Raw genomic sequence first — 23809 nt, 5'->3', positions numbered from 1 at the left:
CAAACAGCCCAAAAAAACCCACAACAACCATTGGATCCTGTCCGTGAAAACCTTCAAGAACACATTGTACTGTGTTTTTCTTTTGAAAACCATTTCGATTCTGGAATCCTTTTTTTTAAAAAAAAAAATTACTGGAAATCTACTTCTCTGCTGTGGTAGTTCCACTTCTGGATCTATTTTTTAAAAAATGTGAGCAAGTTAAAAGCTTCTGCATGGGAGTCTTGGATGGAAAAAGATGAATTTCCCATTGAAAACACCATGGTACTAAACTCCACCCTTGAAACAAATCTCTAGAACAAAAAGAGTTCAAAGGAGCACTGAAGATATCGGACCAAGCCTAGCATTGTCTGGATGGTGGGGAAAGTATTGAAAACTACAATGCAAAACCAGAACTTTTGCATCATTTAGAAGAGGCCAACGTTTTCAAAACTACCCTATCAGAAAGATTCTACCATTTGCTTTCCAGGAGGGAGAGAGACTACTAAAGAAGCCTTTGGGGAAAAAAAAAACAGAACTGAGACAGGTTCAAACCCGACCGCTTCCCCTCTTCCTCCTCCTCCTCCTCCTCTTCCTCCTGCTGCCCACCCAGCCGCTTGCCCTCTTCTTCGCCCTCCTCCCTGCCGGCCATGAACTTCCAGGGCGGGTCCGGGCAGAGCCCCGGGCGTCCACCGCCGCCCAGATCCGTCCACTCTATATTCTGAGTGGAAATGTTGGGGGGTCGTCTTATACGGCCACTCGCCTTGTACGCCGGCAAATACGGTATATTGTTTGGTTGAAACAACTGTTCTGTTCTAGGGTTAAATATGCATTGTTTTGTAAACTTCCCCCCCACCTTTAGAATAAGGAATAATTGAAAAGTAGATTTTTTAAAAGATAAAAAGACTAACAATGTCACTATGATTGAAAGTTTCTATATGCAAAGTCAGAGAGGATAAAAGGCAATGGTTTTTTAAATAAAAATGTATAAAAATTTTTAATGCCATTAGGTTTTCTTATTTAAATTAGTTTTTAATAGTTACAATATTTTGGTTTGTTGTTTTAAGTTGTATATGATGAGAATTTTAATTTTAAATATATTATAGCTGCTACTATAGCAGTCTTTGACAAGAAAGCTCTTTGCTTTGTTCGTTAAAACTTTCTGAGTTAAAGTGGCCGGAGGAAATATACCAAGGTGGACAGAGTGATAGAAAACCAATGGAAAACCTATTTTTAAAATGGCCACTGTTACCTGCATGGGAAAAGAAATTTACACAGAGGGGTTGACTCTGTCTGCTTACATGTATTCAGTTATTTTGCTTATAGAGCGCCCAACATAGTGAAGTTTATTATTTTATTTTATTTATTTAAAATATTTATATGCCACCTTTCTCCTCAAAAGGAGAGGCAGTTTACAAAACATAGTTATATCTTATTAACAGAAAAAGAAAAGAAAAGAAACACATCCCAATCAGACATGATACCCAAGATGATTCATGGAAGAATTAACTCTTGTCTGTCAACTCCAAATCTAACTTTCTGTCCACTGTACTACACTCCAGCATACCCCTCCATTCACAGAATTGTGGAAAAATAATTCTTCGCTACAAGCTAAATTTTAGGGCTGTATTTAGAGAGCTTGGGAATAGGGAAGTGAGCAGGAACTGAGCACCCTGATGGGTACACAACCAGAATTATCTTTCACATATTTACATGGGAAATGTTTTCCGCAGCCAGGGTACAGTTGTACTAATTTACATTATTCATCTTTCAATCCAGCCGGATAACATGTCAGAATGACAAGACTGGCACAACAGAGATGGAAGCGTGTAAGATGCAAGCCGAAAGCAGAAAAATTCTGTGATTAGAGTGCAAAGTATAATAGTGTTGGAGAAATATAATCCAGGCAACTTTCATGTTTGTGAAATGAGACTTCAGTGTAATCCTGTGTTTAAGTCCTGAAGACTGATCACAAAATAAAGTGAGGTAATTTGTAAATTGTGTACAATGTGAAAAGATCCTGCCCTTTCTTAGATGCTTTCACTAGTTAAAAAACTCCCCCCTCTAACAATGAGTTTGTTTCTGCCTTCAGTTATTGTTGTGTCTCCATATGCAGTACAGGGGTCTAACTTTTTAACTTAAAGTTCCTAGAAAGTGTGTATGACGAGGATTTCCGTGGAAATCACCTCATTCTACATAAACCTTTCTGGAATTCCATTCTGCTTCAAGATGGTTCCTTGCAATGTTTTTACTTCATATTCTTTTGGTGTGAACAGCTCTCAGTTTTAAGTTACATCATTCTTTAAACAGGCATCTCCACCCCCATATCTGCTGTGGGATGACTCTCTGCAGCTATTGCTTTTTAGGATTTGCTGTTGTCTGGTCTGGATCATTTTAATTATCTACACTTTTATTGGATTCTGAACTTTTTATCCTTGCTAGGCTTGTCTGTTTTGTTTGTTATTTGAAGCTGCAGTTTACTGCAGGAAACAAAATGAAAGATACAGATTTTGCCTTTTAACCTCCATACTAATTGAAAAACAAAAGCTTTTTGGTATCTTTGTCCCAGAAAAGCTACTATATTTCTTCTAAATGATGAAATTATTACTAGAACAAAAAACTTCAACAATCACAGATGATATAGTTATCCACAGATGTTGTGTGGAATGTTGCATTAGCTAGTATCTTTTTAACTACTAGGCAAGGAATGGCCTTTGTTCCGGATGAAAAGGTCCTACTTAACACGATAGCACCAAAGGGTTGGAAACCAGATATCACAGAATCACATTCGGGTGTCTAAGGCCATAGCGTCCTGTATGCCCATGGAGCTTACTGAAGGGATGTCTAATCTGCAGCCTTGGGAGAAAAGGCAACTCCCTATGAGCTTTTGTTGTCACTGTTCCCATCAAGAAAACAAAACCGCTCAGGGAGGGTGCAGAGAGAAGGGTGCCCACCTCCTCCCTTAGATCTTGAAGGAGACACTGGGGAGCTTGCCTTCCACCCTCTTCCCCCAGGAAATACTCAAACAGATTGGGTTTCTTCCCCCTCTTTATGGTGGGGAAGAGTGGAGAACACAGATGGGGGGAAAACTTATCTTTTGGACTACAACTCCCAGAATACCCAGTCAATCCATTGGCTGGTCATTTTGAGTTTCAGTCCAAAACAGTCATTTTCCCCATCTTTGGAGGAGAGAAGGCTCTCCCTGAAAAGAAATAGAATCCATGTATCTGCATATGGACCTCAATGTGGCCCTGGAGCCCAGGATATTGCACACCCCTGAAGTATAGCACTGTAGCCTGCATCATATTCCAATGCATCTTAGTGGCGGATCAACATGGTGAGCAAGATATATTAAATGGTGTCCCACAATTCTTCATGCACAGCTAGCCCAAGCCATTTCTCTACATGAAGCTGTCAAAACGGTGTTCCCCATATTCCCACAATCCCCCACATAAGCCAGCAAACAAGCAGTCAAATCATCCTTTGCCAATGGGCGAGGGGACAGTGTCATCTCCCACATCAGGTTAGCTCAGAAGCTACAGGGCAGCGCATGCTTCCAACGGAGCTGTTGTCATTTCCCCCTCCAGGCCATTCACCATCCTTTGCCCAGGACAGTTGCTCCACTCTGTCTAATGGTAGGGCTGGCTCAGCCTTCATGTAGCCTCCTAAGAAAACTTAATCATTAAGCAGCAGAGTGCAACAGCACATCACTTGCTAAATAAAACAAGGCATCCACCAGAGGAAAAAAATACAACGGAGACCATTTCCATAAAATAAAACATTCCACTTCCAAACCCTCCCCACATTTCCCCACAACTCCTCACATTTCCATTTACTTTAAATTTAGCTGTAATGCCTACAACACCTCTTCTTTGCCATTTTGTCCTACCTTTAAAAACATACACATATTTGCATATGTGGCATGAGAAAAGCTTGGAGAGCTTTATATATGTTATATGGGAAGAAAAAAGAGAAATGTTCTTATGGTTTAAAAGAAGAAAACTGAAATATGTTCTGGAAGAGCCTGAATTATTTACTATATTCACCACATTTTGGAATTATAATAACTTCTAAAAGGGACTTCTAAAAATATATATAGATTAGGGTATGACAACAGATACCGTATTTTTTGCACCATAAGACACACTTTTTCCCCACAAAACAGGGGGGTGGAAAGTCTTATGGAGCGAAGAAAACAGATTTTCCTGTTTTCTTCTCCTAAAAATTTGGTGCGTCTTATGGAAAGGTGCGTCTTATGGAGCGAAAAATACGGTACTTCCTTTTCAAAAGCAGTAGTTGGCACATTATTAAGAAAGCATTTGTTGTTGTTTAGTCCTTAAGTCGTATCCGACTCTCAGTGACCCCATGGACCAGAGCACGCCAGGCCCTCCTGTCTTCCACTGCCTCCCGGAGTTTGGTTAAAAAAGCATAACTTCATCTAAACTTAATTGTCAGCACTACAACATATTTATTATGTGCATTAATTGTATAGGCCAACTCTACAATCGACTGCGTTCTAAGAAAGCAGCCTGCTGTAATCCTGTATACACAGAAATACGTTTTCAATATATTTTAAATTTTGACCTTATGTTTTCTGATCACTTTGGTGATTTTAAAAATCTCTTGAGAAAAAGAACAGTAGTTTCAAATTGTGCATATTAAGTAAGGAAATTTTGAAAACTGTTACATTTTTTGTTAATTGTTATTTTTTCTTATAGCTGTCAAGTGCCTTCCATTTTTGTTAATTTTAGGACTGGTAAGACAATTCTCTTATAGTTCCATTACATTCTGAAACAAGCAATGTAAAATCAACAAGCAAATAACCTCCCTTCTGAGATCCGTATGGCCCCTTCGCTGGGTATTTTCAAATGTCAATTTAAAGGGTAGCTGTTTAGGCAAGCCTTCCTTCCAGCCACTACTTGATTTACTTTTTTCCATCTTGAGCACTGTCTATTAATGTGTTACTTTGTTTCTATATTTTAAATTGTTTATACTATATGTTGTTAGCCGCCCAAAGTAGTCGACAAGATGGGCAGGATATAAATAAATAAATAAATAAATAAATAAATAAATAAATAAATAAATAAATAAATAAATAAATAAATAAATAAATAAATAAATAAATAAAAGGCCAGGAAAAATGAACAAGTCTTTGCCTAGTGTCCAAATGACATAAAAGTAAACTGCCAGGTGACCCTCAAGAAAGCATACCTTAGCCTAGAACAATTTACAACAAGCCATTTTTGTTTTGCCTTCATTTTTCAGATATGATTTATTTGACCATTGACTGCTCATTAATACTACCGTGGTTGCTGCTGTTTTGATATTTTTTTTCACTGCAACTTTAATTTTTCTCTTAAACTGCCCTAAGGAACTGGCTAAAGGGGAAAATGAGAATCAAGTCAATAAAACACAAGATACAAAACCTATCTATATTCAATTCACTCTCCACATTCTTTCCTATAGGAATAGCCTAAGTAAGACTTCCAAGATGTTTTCAAGATGTTCTCACCATATCCACATAGGGATAAGGAAAGCCCATTCAACAGAAGAGGATCCCAGGATCCTGCCCGGTTGCTCGTGCTGGCTTTTGAGAAATCACGAAACAAATGGCTCACTGGAGTCGCTAGGAGCCCGCTGCCAAGCATCTCCGCAGCCCGTTTGGGGAGCCAAAAACCAATGGCCGTGATGACCCCCTGCTCACTTTCACTAGAAGTTCTGCCAAACCCACCTCCACATGATTTCTCAAGGGGGGGGGGAGGAGAGTGCGGAAAACTCACCCAGAGGAAGAAAGGGAAAGATCTGAGTCACTCACTCTTCAGCCCTCTCTCTCCGGTCCCCCCAAACGTGTGTCATCACAACCCAGCTGCAATCCACAACTATGGTCGTTTAAAAACAAAAACAAAAAAACAATTCCTCTGATATCCCCAAAGAATTATTCCGCCTTAAAAGACGACCAACCTCCCACTGCAGTCAAACCACAACTGAAACCCGCGTCCCTATGGAGACTCCTTCAGCCTTTCCTCTTTTTTCCCCCCCTAGCACGCAGTCCCAACGGGATCAAACCTACTTTAGGGGAGATCCGGATTGGCAGCCGCCGTATAAACAGGCGGGAATCGAGAGTTGGGGAAGCGATGCCGGCTCTAGCAGCTGCGGTGACCCAACCAAGGCCCGACCCGTCCTAACGGGCGCCTGACATTTCAGGGACCGGACATTTCGAGGGGCGGGATCGCTAAAAGGTCGGGACAGGAGGATCTTTTCGCCTCGTCCTCCCACGCCGGAGCCTCCCCTGGCAAGAAGCCGGGTTTGTCGGAGGGGGTGGGATGGCGGGGAGCCGCTTTCTCTCCAATGAAATGGTGTTGGAGAGCTGGGATTTATTTATTTATCGGCGGGGAGGGTCACTTTGCTGGGAAAGAAAAGGAAAGGCAAAAAAGACGGGGAATTTTGAAACTCGCGTCCGGATCCTGCGGAGGCGCGGCGAAAGAGAAAGCGCAGCCAGCTCAGGGTCATGCGGAGTCGATCTCTTAAGAATTCCTAGGAACCGAGCTTTCCCTGGGAAGCGGGATCCCAGTGTCAAAAATACACGAGATCCTCGTTCTCCCCCTCCCGATGCCGTCCTTGCGCACAGTGCTTCCAAGCCGAGGACTCTGTAGAGGACCACGCGATCCCTATTGGTTTTGTCATGCCAAGCCCCGCAGGGTCCGAACCAACCTCCCAGAGCAATCCCCCAAACCCCACTCTCTCACCCCACTTCTCACCTCCCAACGCCGCGTCTCCGTCGTCTCCGCCTCGCCGGCGCGCAACTCCATTTACGCGCAGTGCCAAGGCGAGACGCGCCGGCCCGGCTCGGCCCGACTCCCCCCCAAACCTCCCTCAGCTTTCCGGCTGGGACTCCGCGGCCCTTCCAGGAAGCCAGAGGCGGAGAAAGGTGGGTGGCACGGTGGTGGGAACGGGAGCGAGGAGCCCGGCGTCTCCGAGCGGGACGGGGTGCCCACGCGAGGGCTGGGCGGAAAAAAAAGGCGCGCGGCGAAGGTGCTTGGCCGAGGCGGCCGGCGGGCCTCAGGCGGCGTCCTCAGCGGGGACCAGGCTGGCGCCCACTTGGAGAGGGGTTTCCGAGGGGGTCCAGAAAGCAGAAGAGCCGCCCAGCGCCGAACCGGAGGCTTCGAGGCCTGGCAGCCGCCGCCGCCACCACCACCACTGGGGGTGGGGTGGGGAGCAGCGCCGTGGAGAGGAGCGGCGGCGGCGGCAGCAGCAGCAGCAGCAGCCTATGGAGAAGGCTCGCCTTTGCTGGCTGGTGGCGGGAGGAGGAGCTGGAAGCTGGAAACCGGCGAGCCGCAAGCCCCTTCGCCGCTGAGGCGGCGGCAACCAACCGCTTGCCCCCGCGGAGCGCTTGCCCTTGGCGCCCGCAGCCTTCCGCAGGGGTTAAGAGAACCCCGAATTGGGAATGGCGCGCGGCCCGGGGGCTCCAAAGGCGTCGGCGGCCAGCTCGCTGGTGCCTTGGCTTCTTGGACTTCCTCAGAAGGAACACAGCGGGCCTGGATGGGCTGTCAGGGGAGCTTTAACTAAAGATCACTGGCGACTCCAGGGCTATAGCTGAGGCGGGACGACGGGGCCTTTGCCCCCCAGGGTGCCAGAATTAAAAGGGCGCCAAAAACTTGAGGTGAATCTCCTGAGCTTTAGGAAGATCCATGGCAGTGCCTCCCAGCCTTGTGCACTTTTCCCTTGGGGGGCGATTTTTACCAAATGTGCCTCATTCATTCATTCATTCATTCATTCATTCATTCATTCATTCATTCATTTATTTGGGGGATTGTGCCCATGCCTCAACATACAATGGGTGGGATATTGTGTCACTTGACACCACATTTAAATCTCTCTCTCTTTTTTTTCCCCCTCTCTGAGTCCTGCCTATAGAATTTGGAGATTTGAGGACATTTTTCCAAGAAATAAAAATACACTAAGGAGAATGAAATTTTTGGCTATTTGCCTTGCCCCAGCTCAACAGGTATGGCGGGGCCTGTTAAAGATGAACAAAAGAAGTGGGTTCAGACTTAGACTTCTTAAATACTCAGACCTACAGGTGAAGGGGTACATTTGGAACTGCAGGGGCTCATTGTGATAGTCCTCATTCCTGCTACACAAGGACACTCCAAAAGTGTAAGAAGTTGGATAAAACTGTAGCTGCAAGAGAGGAGCAGGTGTTTTGTAAAGCTAATGGCTTTTAGTTGCCCATTTGAGACATCATCAACCTCCAGTACTTTACAATATATCAGAGAAAACTTGCAGCAATATCCTTTTCCTGGGAAAATCCATTTCTGTACCAGTAATTCTGAGGATTGTAACTAAGGGCGTAGAGAAGCCTAATGGGATAGTGGGTGTTGTCATAGTTCCTGCTAATAATAATGATGGTGAAAATCCATGCTTTCATCCAGAGAGTCCTTATCCCATTACATGGCTGCTTAAAGCTCAGAGCCTAGGTGAACAAACCTGCCAGTTTTAGATTCTGCCATATTCTACTCTAAAATCCTTCCTATTCTCAATATGATGTAATCAGAGGATTTTGGAATACGCTTCTAAAAAGAAACAAAATGAAATTCCCCCAGTCCTGGTATCAGCCCTTCCTCTTTGCTTTGGTCCTGTTCCAGAGAGGGAAATGCCTCCCCTTTTTCTTTTTTCTTCCCAAAATGGGCAATGAGCACCAGTTGTTCTCTTTGCTTCCTTCAACCCAAGCACTTGTGTAAGCAACCCACGTTTGCAACTTCTAATTAAAAATCTAAAGATTGCATTTAAACTGGCTGAAACATTTTTGTTCAAAGCACAGTGTGTTCTGTAAACTGAGCCTGTGCAGTCAGAGTTAAGCACACCGAGTTTGGTGACTTTTAGTCAGGTAATGACGCACAGAAAAAGCTCAGAAAGTTTTACTTTTCGACTAAATAATAATTGTGTGTGGTCAACTCAATTCTGACTTACAGTGACTCTTTCAGGATTTTCCAGGTAGAGAATAATCAGAAGTGGTTTACAATTACAACTGCCCAAAATTTCTAGCTCTACCCTGTTTCCCTGAAAATCTGACCTAACCTGAAAATAAGCTCTAGTATGATTTTTCAGGATGCTCATACTATAAGCCCTACCCCAAAAACAAGCCTCAATTAAGTGGAACCCCACCTTCCAACCATTGTGCAGCAACCAGAAGATGGTATGACTGTATTTGAATAAATGTAGATTGTTATACATGAAAAAAAATAAAACATCCCCCGAAAATAAGCCCTAATGTATTTTTGTAGCAAAGATTAATATAAGACCTTGTCTTTTGGGAAAACACGGTACTGATGTGGGAGAGGGGTCAGGAAGTAGAAAGTAATCCAAAATAGTAACTTTTTGAAGCTCTGCATATTAAATTGTACCCAAGCCATATCATAGGAAATTAGGTATTGTGTTGTGAAATAATGTAGCTTTTTGGTGTCGGTATGTGTGTACCCGAATGCATGTAAACACACACACACACACACACACACAGAGTCAAGAAGACTTCCTGCACTTTAAAATTTGCATCACACCTACTGCATGTACATGGTCTTAGAAATGCACTCTAAATCATAATTCTTCTAGAAGTCTTCAAGCAGCAGATGTGTCTTTGGATAGAAGAATAGCAAATGAATGAATGAATGTTTGGATAATACAGTAGTCTACTCAAGCTCAGTAATCATGCCTAGTAGTTCTGAATCTCTAACCCTACAGATGTTTTAGACCTCAGCTCCCAGAATCTCTGATCACTGGCCATGCTTGCTGAGGATGCTGAAATTGAAGTCTGACCAAAACATCTGGAGGGCCAAAGGTGCTGGATTTCGTGCGTTGCATCAGATAGTCTACATAATATTAACCCCCTTTTGTAGAGTCTTTTTTTCACTCGAGAACATCTAATGGCACAATCATAAAGACAGACTGAACATTTTAAGTTCAAACTTACATTTCCTGTCTAGAAAATGCCTTCAGAAATATTTATTCAAACCACTTCTGTCACCTAGGACTATTCCATTTTTCTTCACCTGTGACTGTTAGGGGGACCGGCCATTCACTCTTAACAGGATGCTTTTTATCATGAAAATTACACAGGCATAAGATCCCCAGTTAGGATCAGGAACACAGCATGAAACAAAGGGCTATACCTCTCAGCCCCTCCACTGTTGGATCCCAATATGGGTCTGGTCTCCTGTTGTTTACTTATGAGTAAGACCAAACAACAGACTTAACTTCATGCTACGTATTCAATGCTGTGTTTAGTCTGACCCACAGTAATCTAATCCTTATTTGGAGATAGTTCATAGGGATGCATTTAAATACTTTGCATATTATAGCTACTATAGCTCCATAAAAGAAGCCACAAGCTTGAGTTTGTAGGAGCTGGGCAGAGCGGTTGAGAACCAGACATTTTGGAAGTCACTCATTCATAGGGTTGCCATAACTCAGAAGTGACCTGATGGCTTGTAACAATAACAACATTATAATAGTTCCACGGGTAAGTCACAGTAGGTCAGATAGGGAGCAGAAGCAGTAATGAAAACAGCGACAAGCCCTATGGTATGAAGACTTAAAAGTTTTTGTTAGCATAAGTTTTTGTGCTGTTGTTTTTGCTGCAACAGACTAGCAAAGCTTCCTCCTTGAAAAAAAAAATCAATGAAAATGGAACAGTAACAATGATCAATGCTTTTCAAAGGCATACTATGTTAACATTAGTTGTAACTTTAAGGGATAACATGAGATTATTAATGAATGTATGATATTTCCACTGTCTTAAAAATAAGAAATATGATCCTCAAACCTTCCAAATGACCCTTAAAAAAAATAGGAGTTTTAAAATGCTGAGTTTACTTGCTACACCCTAAAATATAGCATATTTGCATTAAAACACACAAAAAGGACATCCTCAGTGCCATGAGAAGTGACACGTTGCTTGTCACACTGTTACCTGTGATGTATTACTCCAGGATGTGGAAGGAACCCATCTGTTATAGAGACAGAAGTCTGGTTTGTAGCACATGACAGTGATAACAATGCAGAGGGCTTCTGATATCCAAACAGCCTACAATGACAAGGTTCTGCTTATCTCTACCACCCTGCTATGCCTGAGCTTTAACAAATAAGCTCTCTCTTTCTTTACCCTCTCCTTTGCATCCTATCATCCCACCTCCCAATCATAAAATCTATAACCACTCCCTTCCCAGCCATCACAGTTCATGTAAACTAGTTTGTGTGTCTCATGTTTCATCTTGGGGGCTGGGGAGGGGGAGGGAGCTACCATTCCTTATCTTTAGTCTGAGATAATTAAAGGTTTGGCTGGCACAGGCTGCTGGAACAATCAGAAAACATAATCCAGTGATTAGAAATGTGATTGATATGTATATATCTGGATTAAGCCTTCCCTAACCAGGTGTTCTGCCAATGAACAGCTCTATTGCCCCAAGGATCACTGAGGATGGGAGTTGTAGTATCCAGCCAGACAAAACACCCTGCAAAGCATTCAAGCAACACACCAAAAGCCAACATTTCCATGCTCTGCATAGTAATACACTGGGTCGTTTAAAACAAATTCACAACCTGAATTTACTGGAAATAATGTTCATTGATCATAACTTGAAGGTCATCAAGTCAATTTTGGCTTTGTAACCCTTTCCAGGGTTTTCAGAGTAGAGAATATTCAGAAATGGTTTACTGTTCTCTTCTTCTGGAGGCTTCCTGGGACTATGAAGCTTGCCCATGGCTGCACAGACTAGCTCTTCTCTCTGTAGGCTCAGTGGAGAATCAAACTCCCAACCTCCACAGCCAGATACCTAACCCACAGAGATATCCAGCCAGCTTGTTCCCTGACTAACAGTCCATTGCAGCAAGAAGGATTGGCCTGTACGTTAGTTCCCACTGTCCATCTCTGTTGCCTTTCCCCATAATTCCCCTCATTTTTCTTGTTCTTTTAAACTTGTGGCTAGAGGACATCTAATGAACAAGCGTACTGTATGATACCACGGATACAACTATGTGCTGATGTAGCTCTTGAGAACACTCCATCTTCCATGTCCTCCTGTGTCTTGCAACATGGTTACTTGATGTATCAAGATGATGGAGTGGAGAAAAGGAAGAGGAAAAGCCTTCTCTCTTCTCTTTGGGTTTGGGGGGGGGGAAGTAATTGTTTTTAAGCACAAATCACCTGCTTCTTCCAACACTAAGGGACAAAGAAGTATATATGAACTGGAAATCTTGCTGGAATTACCCATTTTGTTTGCACTGGCTATTATGCATGTGTTTAAGGACACTGGCCCTCAATTAGTAGGATGAAAACATAGGAAGTTGCCTTATATTCAGCCAGCTAGCTAATGTGTCTAGTTGAGTATTTTCTGAGTAGTAGCACCCCTCTAGGGCTTCAGGCATGCACCTTTCTAAGTCTTGCCTAGAGATGAGAAGGGTTGAGCCTGAGACTTTGTCCAAAGTGTGCTCCACCATTACGTTAAGGCTCTAGGTTTATGTGTGTGTTTAGTCGTTTAGTCGTGTCCGACTCTTCGTGACCCCATGGACCAGAGCACGCCAGGCCCTCCTGTCTTCTACTGCCTCCCGGAGTTGTGTCAGGTTCATGTTGGTTGCTTCGCAGACACTGTCCAGCCATCTCATCCTCGGTCGTCCCCTTCTCCTCTTGCCGTCACACCTTCCTAACATCAGGGTTTTTTCCAAGGACTCTTTTCTTCTCATGAGATGGCCAAAGTACTGGAGCCTCAGCTTCAGGATCTGTCCTTCCAGTGAGCACTCAGGGTTGATTTCCTTTAGAACTGATAGGTTTGTTCTCCTTGCATTCCAGGGGATTCTCAAGAGCCTCCTCCAGCACCACAATTCAAAGTCATCAATTCTTCGGCGGTCTGCTTTCTTTATGGTCCAGCTCTCACTTCCATACATCATGACAGGAAAAACCATAGCTTTGACTATTCGGACTTTTGTTGGCAAGGTGATGTCTCTGCTTTTCAAGATGCTGTCAAGATTTGTCATCGCTTTCCTCCCAAGAAGAAGGCGCCTTTTAATTTCAGGGCTGCTGTCTCCATCTGCAGTGATCATGGAGCCCAGGAAGATAAAATTTGACACTGCCTCCATATCTTCCCCTTCTATTTCCCAGGAGGTGATGGGACCAGTGGCCATGATCTTAGTTTTTTTGATGTTGAGTTTCAGACCGTTTTTTGCACTCTCCTCTTTCACTCTCATTACAAGGTTCTTTAATTCCTCCTCACTTTCTGCCATCAGAGTGGTATCATCTGCATATCGGAGGTTGTTGATATTTCTTCCGGCAATCTTAATTCCGGCTTGGGTTTCTTCCAGTCCAGCCTTCCGCATGATGTATTCTGATGTATTCTAGGTTTATACACTTCTGAATATATAAACATCTGAACACGTACACAGAATAGTGAAACTTCTTATTCAGGAGTTAGCAAAGCCAGGTCTGATAAAATTCCCTCTTCAGTGAAATGATGAAAAATCCTGAAAATCTGTGACCCACTGCATGTGGTTAACCTTGCAGGAATGAAAAGATAGACCTAGAGGGTAGAATCCTGTTTCACTGTAGCGGCGCATCACATTCTGCTGGTGGCATTCCACAGTCTCTTCTGTTGCCTTTGAACAAGCATAGATCATCTGTTTGATAGAACAGGGCTTTCTGTCTTTGCTAGGAGGTATTGGAAGCTTTCTTGTGTAAGCTCCAGAAAGAATAAAGCACCAGTAGAATGGACTCTTGTGTTTGTGGCTCAGTGCAACAGGCGCCTGGTCATTGGTTTACAACTGATTGTTTCTGTAGTTAACCCAATGAATGACTTGGAGTTCTTAAATCAACACTTATATAAGTCCCATTGATACAATAGTTTTCCTCTAGTACAGACTAAACATGGGGGTTGAAAAATTACACCAAGTCCCTCATTGCAAAAAATGGACCCTCTTGATTTTTTTTTTCAAAGCTAAGAACATTGCATTAATATGTCAGAGGAAAACTTCCCAGTACAGTCATTTCAGAGGAAAGTGAGAAGCACAGGATATTTTTCATTGTGAGAAATCCCTGGAGACATTTTGTATTTGCTTTTAAAGGCAAGCAGACTTGACGATTTATTTACAGCCAAAGAGGAGGGTAAGCGGATGCTTTCACGGTGTGGGACTCTTCCTGTCCATAATTGTTTTCCATTTCCGCAGTTTTTAACTTGGTGCCTCCTTTCCTCAAGATAATGAAGGATATAAGAGACCTATTCTTTAGTCACAAATTCCTGCCACGTGCTCACTTCTGGGTTTCCTGTAAGGGTTTCAAAGACATGAAGGGCCCGATCCACTGGAAAGCTATTGTGCCCAACCTTTAGATGTCTAAACTGCAGAGCTGGAAGGGACCCTTTTGGATCACTGAGTCCAGCCCTTATTAAGGAGGCACAGTGGGGGAATTGAACTTCCAACTTCTGGCTCTGCAGCCAGAGACCTGAGCCACAGAACTATCCAGTAGTCCCTGTGGAAATAAATATTAATAACAAAGTCACATGGCTCTTGTTCCATATCCCTCTGAAGAGCAGGGGAAGGAGCTTAGTGTGTATGGTTTCACTTGCATCAAAATGTGGCATGTTTGCCCTCCTGCATTTCCACAGATTGGGACCCACAAAGTCCTGCCTACATTGTACCATTGTGTTCCCTTCATCCCCATGGGGCTTTCACAGGGGAACTTTCCCACTGATTGAGTAGGGTAAGTCTGATCCAGTGCTTGTTTATTCAGAAGATCCATGGTTATTCAGTGCTGAAGTCAAAATCCAGCACCTCAGGAGTCTCCCCACCATGCCCATTCTGGACCCCTCTCTTCAGGGTACATGTCTAGAACAGGAATGTGTGTATGTTGGTATAGTTTTAAAAACAAAGGTTCTTAAAAAGTTTGTGATCCTAGAATCAGCCCTGTGAATACTGGTTTCATTTGAGTCAATGGGTTGTATTTGGAATACTATTTCCAATTAAATTATAGTTTAATTCATATTGTGTGCTATTGCTTACTACAGTTCTCACACATTCTTTTTGCTTATCATTGCACTATCAACTTCAGAGGACTAATTTTTTTTTTAAAAGCTTTTAAATGTAAAATCCTCCCAGTTACAAAGAAAATAAAGGTGAGGAAAGGAGGCTTCATGTATACATAGTGTGTAAAATAAAGGTTTAGGGCCTCAATACAGCACTTAGCGGAACGCTTACTCCCACCCAGTTCTACCCATGTCACTCGAGCGAGTCAGGAGGTGAGGCTGAGGAGCCTGACGCCGAGGGAGGCCCGGAAGGAAAAAACAAGAAACCGGGCCTTCTCGGCGGTGGCTCCTCACCTCTGGAACAACTTACCTCCAGAGATTCGCGCAGCTCCCTCGCTGGGCATTTTTAAAAATCAACTGAAAACATGGATGTTTAGGCCTTCCCCCCTCCAGTTAATCCCTAATTCCTTTCCCCTCCTTTTTTAAAATGTTTTTTTTGTTTTTGCCATCTTGTAGAAATTCTCTTAATTGTGTAAACTATTTGTTTAATTTTATATATACATCTGTTTTATATTTGTGTTGTAAGCCGCCTAGAGTGGTCATAACGACCAGATAGGTGGGGTATAAATGAAATAAATAAAATAATAAATTATATATTTGGCAAGTTGCATCATAACATTTCTCTAAGCTACTGATATTTTTGAACTTAATGCTTTTATCAAAATGTTAGGGCATCTCTTGAAGCTAAACATTATTATTGTTATGGTTGAAGGTATGCATACACTGAATATACCCTGGTAATTATAAACTCTTTACAGTGTCCTAAATCAGACAGTTTCCCAAACCAGGAGTGATCAAGTAAAGACTTGAAGAGATACGTACAATGCTGAGGACTTACGGTTCAGCAAACCTGTGCTGGATGCTACCTGTGTTGTGCTTCATTCACAGGGAAACAGCTTTTGCCCAAGGGGTGTTGGAGGACTGGAAACAACAAGTGTTGTCAGGCAGGGCCCAGAGGGAACCCCTGCCTGATTGTCGTTACCTCTAATACCTCTGGCATTAAAGTGAATGTTTTTTTAAAGGATGTAGAACAATTTGTTTATCAGCTGTCAACTTGTCCTGCCAAAAGATTATGGTAGAATAGCCTACATGATTAAAAGGAGCATTCTACATCTCTCCCCTGCCCTGCCCCAGAATTTCCTCTCTGGGAAATAATTAAACAAATAAAACAATTTTTTGAAGCATATGTGCCTGTTTAAGTAAACAATCATGACCCCTTGGTTTCAGATGGTGTAGATTTGAGGCCACATTGGAGAATTTCACATTCTTTTCCATTGGTTTTGGTTATTATAATCATCATCATCATTACTTAAATTGTACATTGTCTCAGGATCTCAGGTGGCTAACTGTCTTGCTTATTTATGCATACATGTACAGTGTGTATTTGATATCCTGCTTTTTCCCCAAACCAGGGCACAAGGTTACTGGTACAGATTAAAAACACAGTGCTAAAACACAATTAAATTATGATGTTGACCAAAATCCTGTTGTTTAGCATAGTAAATTGCACTAGAGTACACTTTCTGTAGTAAATTGCACTAGAATAGGCCCATTGAATCAATGAGGATTTAGTGAGTCAACTTCTATATCCCATTGATTCAAATGGGCCTACTCTAACTGCAACTTACTATGCTAAAATAGGTTGCAGATAGATTAAACCTATTTGAACCAATGGAACCAATGGAGGGCTTGGCTCACCAAATCACCATTGACTCAATAGGCCTGCTCTAGCGCAATTTATTACAGAAAGCAACAGAATCTGGGCCACTAAAATACAGTTCAGTTTAAAGACATTTAAACATGTTGATAAAGTTCAGCACTCACATTAGTCTCTTCCTCAAGAATAGTGAGTAGCAGCTCAAAATATTCAGTCAATTTTTCAGTTATATTAAAAACCAAGAAACTTTTCAATAAAACAAAATAAGAACACTCCTAGACCATGTCCCATGATCAGCCATGCCTCACTAGTATCCAATTCCACTGCCATTGTCTCTTATATCCACTATTTCATAAATGTATTTATAATTAAACCACTTTATATCAGACTATAAAACCTCAGATTAAGGTTGCAATCATTTACTCACCTGGGGAGAAGTCTCAGTGTACTCAAAGGATCCTGCTTCCCATTAGACATATGAACCAGCACATGATGCTATGCTCAGAGATGGATCAGGACACAGGAGACTGGGGTTCAAATCCCTACTTGACAACTTTGGACCAGTTACACTCACTCAGCCTGATCTACTCCACAGGGATGTTGCGAGGACAACGTGGGGCGGGGGAAGAGAAGGTAAGCCATGTACATCACCTTAAGTTTACTGGAGAAAAGACACTAGAAATGCAACATATAAGGTTGCAAGAGTAAAAAATTAATGTGTGTGACTACACTGCCATCCTATATGCACTTGTGAGAACATGGAGGTCATGCACAGGAGTGCAGTGTTAGTTTGAAGACAATTGTTACAAATATATAAACCAAAACAGCTATGGAATCTCCCCCCCCCCCCTTGTAATGCAGTTGGTGTGAATTTTTGGTAAACTGAGACAAGTTAGGAGATTAGTGTAGGCATCTGGTGTTGCATGTCAAGTTGTGTGACTTGGTCTGCAACAGTAAATGCCTATGCTAACTTTTTAAGTCATAGCAGTTCACCAGTGAGATTTACATTAATTGTATTACACCAGCGAGGATAACTAATAGAATTTTGGTCATTGATACTATGGAAACTCACTGGGGGTATAGAACTGGTAAAAACCACTCCTTAAATATCTCACTTACCTTGAAAGCCCTATTATGGTTGCTGTAAGTTGGTTTGGATTTGATGGCCCATAACAAGCAACACTTATCTATTTTGCTCAGTAAATAACATATACGTGTTGGTTTTCAGTCAAGGTGGAAAAGGTTCAAGTGTGCTGTTGGTCGTAATGGAAAGCTGTGTGTTTCACATTTCAGGAGTTGCAGGGTGTCCTGTCCTAATACTCAACTAGGCCATAGTACTTTCCCCAGTCACAATATTTTCCCCACCCCCATTATTTGCTCTTCTGTTGCAAGAGAAGCAACATTCTCTTCCGCCAAACACAGCATTCCAGTCCACATCTTGGACTCTCCTTGATTGATCATCTTAAGTTTAGACCTTCACCCTTAATGTTCTTTACAACTCTGCCTCACCCTGCTTATCTGTGCTTTTATTTTGTTGTCTCCAGCAGTTATGGTCAGCTTGCAAACCTCTTAAGAGGATCCTCTTTCCTCTGTTCCTCCTGCCTAAATGAATGAAACGACCAATACAGATGCAACTTTCATGCCCTTCACTCTTTCCACAGGGATGGACTGGATTTTTAAGTGCATTGACTGGATCATTCCCTATAAACTGAAACAGTAAGCAAAAAGAAAAGAAAAAAAGAAAAAAACAAACAAACCAAAAAAGACCTTTTCCCCCAATTTAGTCCTCAATATGAAATTACCTTACTCCCCTTAATGAGTAAGTAGTTGGTTAACGTTATTTTGTGGTACTGCTGGTCCCAGGAATTGCCAGTTATCATGCTTACTGGTGATTCTGGCTGTTCTGGTTCAAAAAAAATGTAACCTTTCTAAGCTCTGGTCTTGGAAGCATTCATGCCCTATTTCATGACAAGAGAACGGCTCTAAAAGTCATTGTAATATTTTTAAAATCCTATTTATTTAAAATCCTATTTAAAAGCCTATATTAAATATGAGCACAATGTCCAGAGTGGTGCTGTGTTTTCTAATGTGGAAGACTTTTTATCCTCCTACAGGAGTTAGCAGTTGACATTGACTTCAATGGGAAGAAGAAAGTCCTTGACATGACGTGACATTTTTTTCTACTACAAGACAATAGCCCAATTCAGTCATGCTTTAAAACAGTGGTTCTTAACCTTGGGTTAGTCAGGTGTTTTGGAACTGCAACTCCCAGAAACCCCAGCCAGCACAGCTGGTGGTGAAGGCTTCTGGGAGGTGCAGTCCAAAAACACCTCAGTAACCCAAGCTTAAGAACCACTGCTTTAAAACATGTGGAGTCCACACACTTGAGGGAATTGCTGTAGCGATTCTCTCTAAACACAGAAATATGATTGCCTGAAGAAGGTTGCCTGATGTGCTTGGGTAGCCTCATGGTGTAAGGCAAACCCCCCTCCCATTATTCATATGTACAGTATCTGGGTAGAGCGGTCCACCCCTCTTCAGACCATCACATTTCTGTGATTAGAGACACAGTGGAGCAGGCCAGCCTTGAGCAGTTCCCTCACTGCATGTAGACTTCCTGTGATGGCTGAATAGAGTTTAGGAGAGTTCACCCCCTCCCTCAGGATGGAGGGTTCATTTTGCTTGCAAGCAAGCCAGCCCTACATTAGAAAGCAAGCAATATCAAGATGCAACTCTTGTCTTTATGTTTGTATCCTACCTTTCTCTACAAAAGGGTAGCATATGTGCCATTTCCCTATTCTGTCTTCACAACAGCTGTGGGAGGTTTGACAGATAGTGAGCTGACAAATAAGCTTCCGAGATAACTGAGCTTTGAACTCACATCTGTTCAACCCACCACTCTATCCAATTCATTAAACTAGTTTTTTTTTGTTTCGATGTATGAATTCACTGGTGCCCTACTTATCTCTCATCATGAATATACAGTTATGCTTATCTTTCTTCAATGAAGGTGTAATGGGTACGTGCCAATCCAGAACTGCTAGACAGCTCAGTGGCGTAGGTATCTGGCTGCAGAACTGGAGATTGGAAGTTTGATTCCCCACTGGGCCTCCTTGGCAGGTGTAGTCTTGAATATCCGTAGGGTCCCTTCTAGGTCTGTAATTCTATGAGGATGATGAATTTTCTCAGCCTCAGTGAAAAACACACTGAAACACCCTATAAAATGTGTTTTAACTACTGCAAGATTTTTGGGGGGTTTATGAAACAGAAGCAGACCCACACTTTCTTAATCATCATCAGGAGTATTAGCAGAAAAGGTGATATTTGTGTGTGGGGGGGGGACTCTTGATTTTGCTCAAATGAATTTGTACAAAATACAATTTTGCGAGCCAGAATGCAATTTTCTTGCACAAAAAATTACTACCATTGTTTTATTTTCAAAAAAACTCCCATAATCTCACCTAGTGTGTAAAATTCTTTGTTCTCATCTGCAAGAACAAAATAAGCAAGGATTTTTAGCCCTACTTTGAATCACATTGTCCCCAAATAGAGCATCATGGATGTGGAAACTTCTGCATCCAAATCCTGTCTTCATTTGTTGATCCTATGTTTTAACATGTGTCGTATCTGTGAAGCATTGCAACAGATTTATTAGAAATGGGGGTTTGTATCAGAAAATGTGCCTATATCTCTGAAACTACTATTTGAAAAATAACTGCAGTCACTGGCCATTCCTTTGCATGATTTACAACATAATCAGAGTTTGGGAACTTTGTGGGGGGGAAATATCACTCCTCAAATTCCTTACACAGCCAGTATAGTCTGATTATAAACCACAAGTGGTCATAATGACCAGATAGGCAGGATATAAATAGAACAAACAAACAAACAAAGAAATCATATTACAAAGAGAATTGTGTATTATGTGCCTGACTCATGGAAACTAAAAGACAGAAAACAATTCAAACATACAGCATGCATATTTATGCACTAGCAAAGAAATACAACTTTTCATTTATTTCATTCTCAAAAATTCAAACAAATAAAGCCAAATATTTTCTCCCAACTAGGTGAGATTACAAGCATTTTTGTGCATTTTTCACATCTCAGGACTCTGTGTGTGTGTGTGCATGTGTGCGCGTGTGCATGCACACATGTGGTATTCACAGAAGTATTTTGTGCAAAATACAAAGACCAACATTCTATCACTAGTCTCAACCCATTGAACCCATTGCTGAATAGTAAGCCCTCTGCAAATCCCACTGAGCCAACAGGTCTGCTCAAGGCAGGACTACCAAAAGGATACTAGCTAACATTTTCAATGTAAAAGGCAGCTTTTTGTATAAACACAAAGGTTTGTCTCTTTTTGGGCTAATTTTGCTATTGACAAAACAAAAAACAAGAGTCCCTATCTTTCTATCCCCTGCAAAAAAACCCTGCAGTGGTTCATGTCTCCCCACCCCGGTAGGGTGTTTCAGTGTACCGATGTACCTGGATACCCTTTATCCAGGGTTTAATGGGGCTGAGCCATGCAAATGCATAGCTTTTGGCCTTCAAATTCCCATTGTTTGCCAAAACATAAAGGAAAATGTGATTGAACCATTTTAAAAGATTTGGACTCTGCCCTTTCCCACCTTGAGTCATGTGCCACTTGGTGTCTTCTCTGTCATCTCAAAATCCTGAAAGCCCATTTGTTTGCTTTACAGATCCTTCTCCAACATCTCCAAAAATGGTTAATGTGTGTAAGCTGACTTGAGCGCACAAGCGCTTCAACACCATGCAGATGATACATTAGTAATTAATGCTGTGTTTGGGCACTCATTAGCTCTGATATTAATGGATCGTCTGACATTTGTTGTCATGTATTGGATAAGCAGAATACTGATTTCTCTTGAGAAAATATACAGTCATTTACTTCAGGAGAATTTTTATATCCAACAGAAAATTGAAAGACTCAGAGCTAAGGAAGAGTTGATTTAGATGTTGAAAAATGGGGTGTTGAGGAGTTTTGTAGTTAGTGTAGGTTAACTGAGGCTTTCCCCAGGTACCAAAATTTTAGAAGACAGTGGAATATAGAGGAGAATCTACTGGTGAGTGTTAGGAAAATACTTGGCAATGCTGTGTAGACTTATTTTATATACAAAAAGCATTATTCCCATGTTCAATTTGGTTTTAAAAACTATATCCCCAAAGAGGCAACTACCAAATCACAGCAAACAATGTTTTCAATGCTTTTATACTCATCATGAGACTAAACGTTTGCAGTAATTGTGGTAGAGGTATTTGCAAAGCTGCTGTATGTCACCAGATTTATCACAATTTTCCCACCCCACAAATACGCTCCTGTAGTCTCTCAGAAATAACCTGCAACAGCTGGTTTAAACAGAAACGTGTATGTGCTCGAGGTTGTGTTAATTATTAGAGATAGCCCAAGATTTTCTCCATGTAATTTTTAACTTGCACAACTGCTAAATATGTGAGTGATAACCTAAGTCTCCAGTCTTACTTAATATCACTGCAGGATAGTCTCTAGATAAGATAGAACAATTTCTTCATTAAAGAAGCATTTTTTTGTGTTTATTAACAGGCATTTTATGGACAAAAATTCCTGGCTGAGCCTACACTTGAACATTTGGCATCATTATTCTGTGGGAACAGTTTTCTCGAAATACACATGCCTTACACCAGGACATGATGTCCTATTTCAACATGGATTAGCTTTCTTCTTAAAGTTATTTATAAAGCTATTACTGTATAAAGTTCATGGAAGTAAAACAGGTTAACAAACAAATCTGCAAACCATTGATTACAGAGAGTGTTTCAAGCTAGCAATAGTTAGTCATGGTGATTTTTATTTGAAGGTAGGGTCTGCGTGAGTCATGGTGTTTGTTTCTATTGTCTTAAATGAGGATGATGGATGTTTGAAGACGGTCTTCCCTCCAAAACAAGGTCTTAATTCCACTCAAAATGTATCATCAACATTACTCCATCAGCTCAGACTACTGGGCAGAAGAGGGCTGTATATCCACAGAATTCCTAATGTGTCCTATGGACCTCAATCCAGGTAGAGAAGCTACAGACTGGAACTCATCTAAACAGGGCTATGGAGTTTTTGTAAACAATGGCAACACCCCCTTCCTGACACTCAGGTCTACGCCACTACAGTACCAGGCATCCAGATAAGTATACCTAGGGCAGTCCTAACCCCATTCACCAAAAACTTAATTTCTTCATTCATGATTAAACCATGGATAACAGAGACCTTGTTATGAAGTGATTTGACTCTGATTAGCAGATCCAAGGTCATCCTGATAGTTAGTCTCTGCTTGTCTAACTCCACATCTTCTCAATGGGGCTGTTGGCCTTCCCAGCACCATGTCTCTCAATGGACCAAATGTCTTCAATAATGCCACTCTCACTTCTCCGACCCTAAATGCTTCTTCCAGGCAATAAGAAGGAGCAACCAGAGATTGGGGGAGTAGGGCAATGCTAGCAATTCATCCCAGTTGCTCTTCTGTTTACATCTGCTATCCTAATCTCAGTTGGAAAGGGTCACCAAGACATTCTGTTTACCATACTTTTCCGTGTATAAGACACTCCCATGTATAAGACACCCCTTCATTTTTCTAATCCAAAATTAAGAAATCTAAGCGGGGCTTAGCAAGTGGAGAGGGAAAGCAGGGATCAAAGCTCTTTGATAATGCCTGCTTTCCCTCGTCCACTTTCTTGCAAAAAAGTGGAGGAGGAAAACAGGGATCCAAGCACTTTGATCCCTTCCCTACTTACTTCTGTGTATAAAACGAGCCTCAATTTTTAATCTAAAGATTTTAGACGAAAGTATCATCTTATAAATTCTTCTAATAGCCTGATTGGCTTAGTGCCACAACATCCCATCCACCTTTGCAGCCAACTTGCAACTTCTTATGAGAATATCTGCATGAGAAGTTATGCATGTTTTTCAGGGAACAGATAACAACACAGGAAGAGCCCCGCAGGATAACACCAAAGCTGGCTTGTCCTGCATTCCATTCAGTGCCAGTCTCTCTCTCTCTCTCTCTCTCTATCTCTCTCTCTCTCTCTCTCTCTCTCTCTCTCTCTCTCTCTGTGTGTGTGT

General features: G+C 41.8%; 1 protein-coding gene across 3 annotated transcripts in view; it reads right to left on the bottom strand.

Moving 5' to 3' along the window:
- LIFR (LIF receptor subunit alpha) overlaps positions 1 to 6875 on the bottom strand; it is a 108542-nt gene extending 101667 nt beyond the window's left edge. Inside the window, exon 1 of one of the 3 annotated variants that reach the window (XM_020795687.3) lies at positions 6735 to 6875. The gene's annotated coding sequence lies outside the window, so the exon portion shown is untranslated. Of the gene's footprint in view, positions 1 to 5756; positions 6178 to 6734 lie in introns of those variants that run through there. The other 2 variants (XM_020795688.3, XM_072992823.2) reach the window with 2 other exon arrangements.
- Positions 6876 to 23809: the final 16934 nt, after the last annotated feature.

The sequence above is a fragment of the Pogona vitticeps genome, chromosome 2, assembly GCF_051106095.1.
Source record: "Pogona vitticeps strain Pit_001003342236 chromosome 2, PviZW2.1, whole genome shotgun sequence".
Taxonomy (NCBI): domain Eukaryota; kingdom Metazoa; phylum Chordata; class Lepidosauria; order Squamata; family Agamidae; genus Pogona; species Pogona vitticeps.
This window is presented reverse-complemented; position numbering and strand designations above follow the sequence as displayed.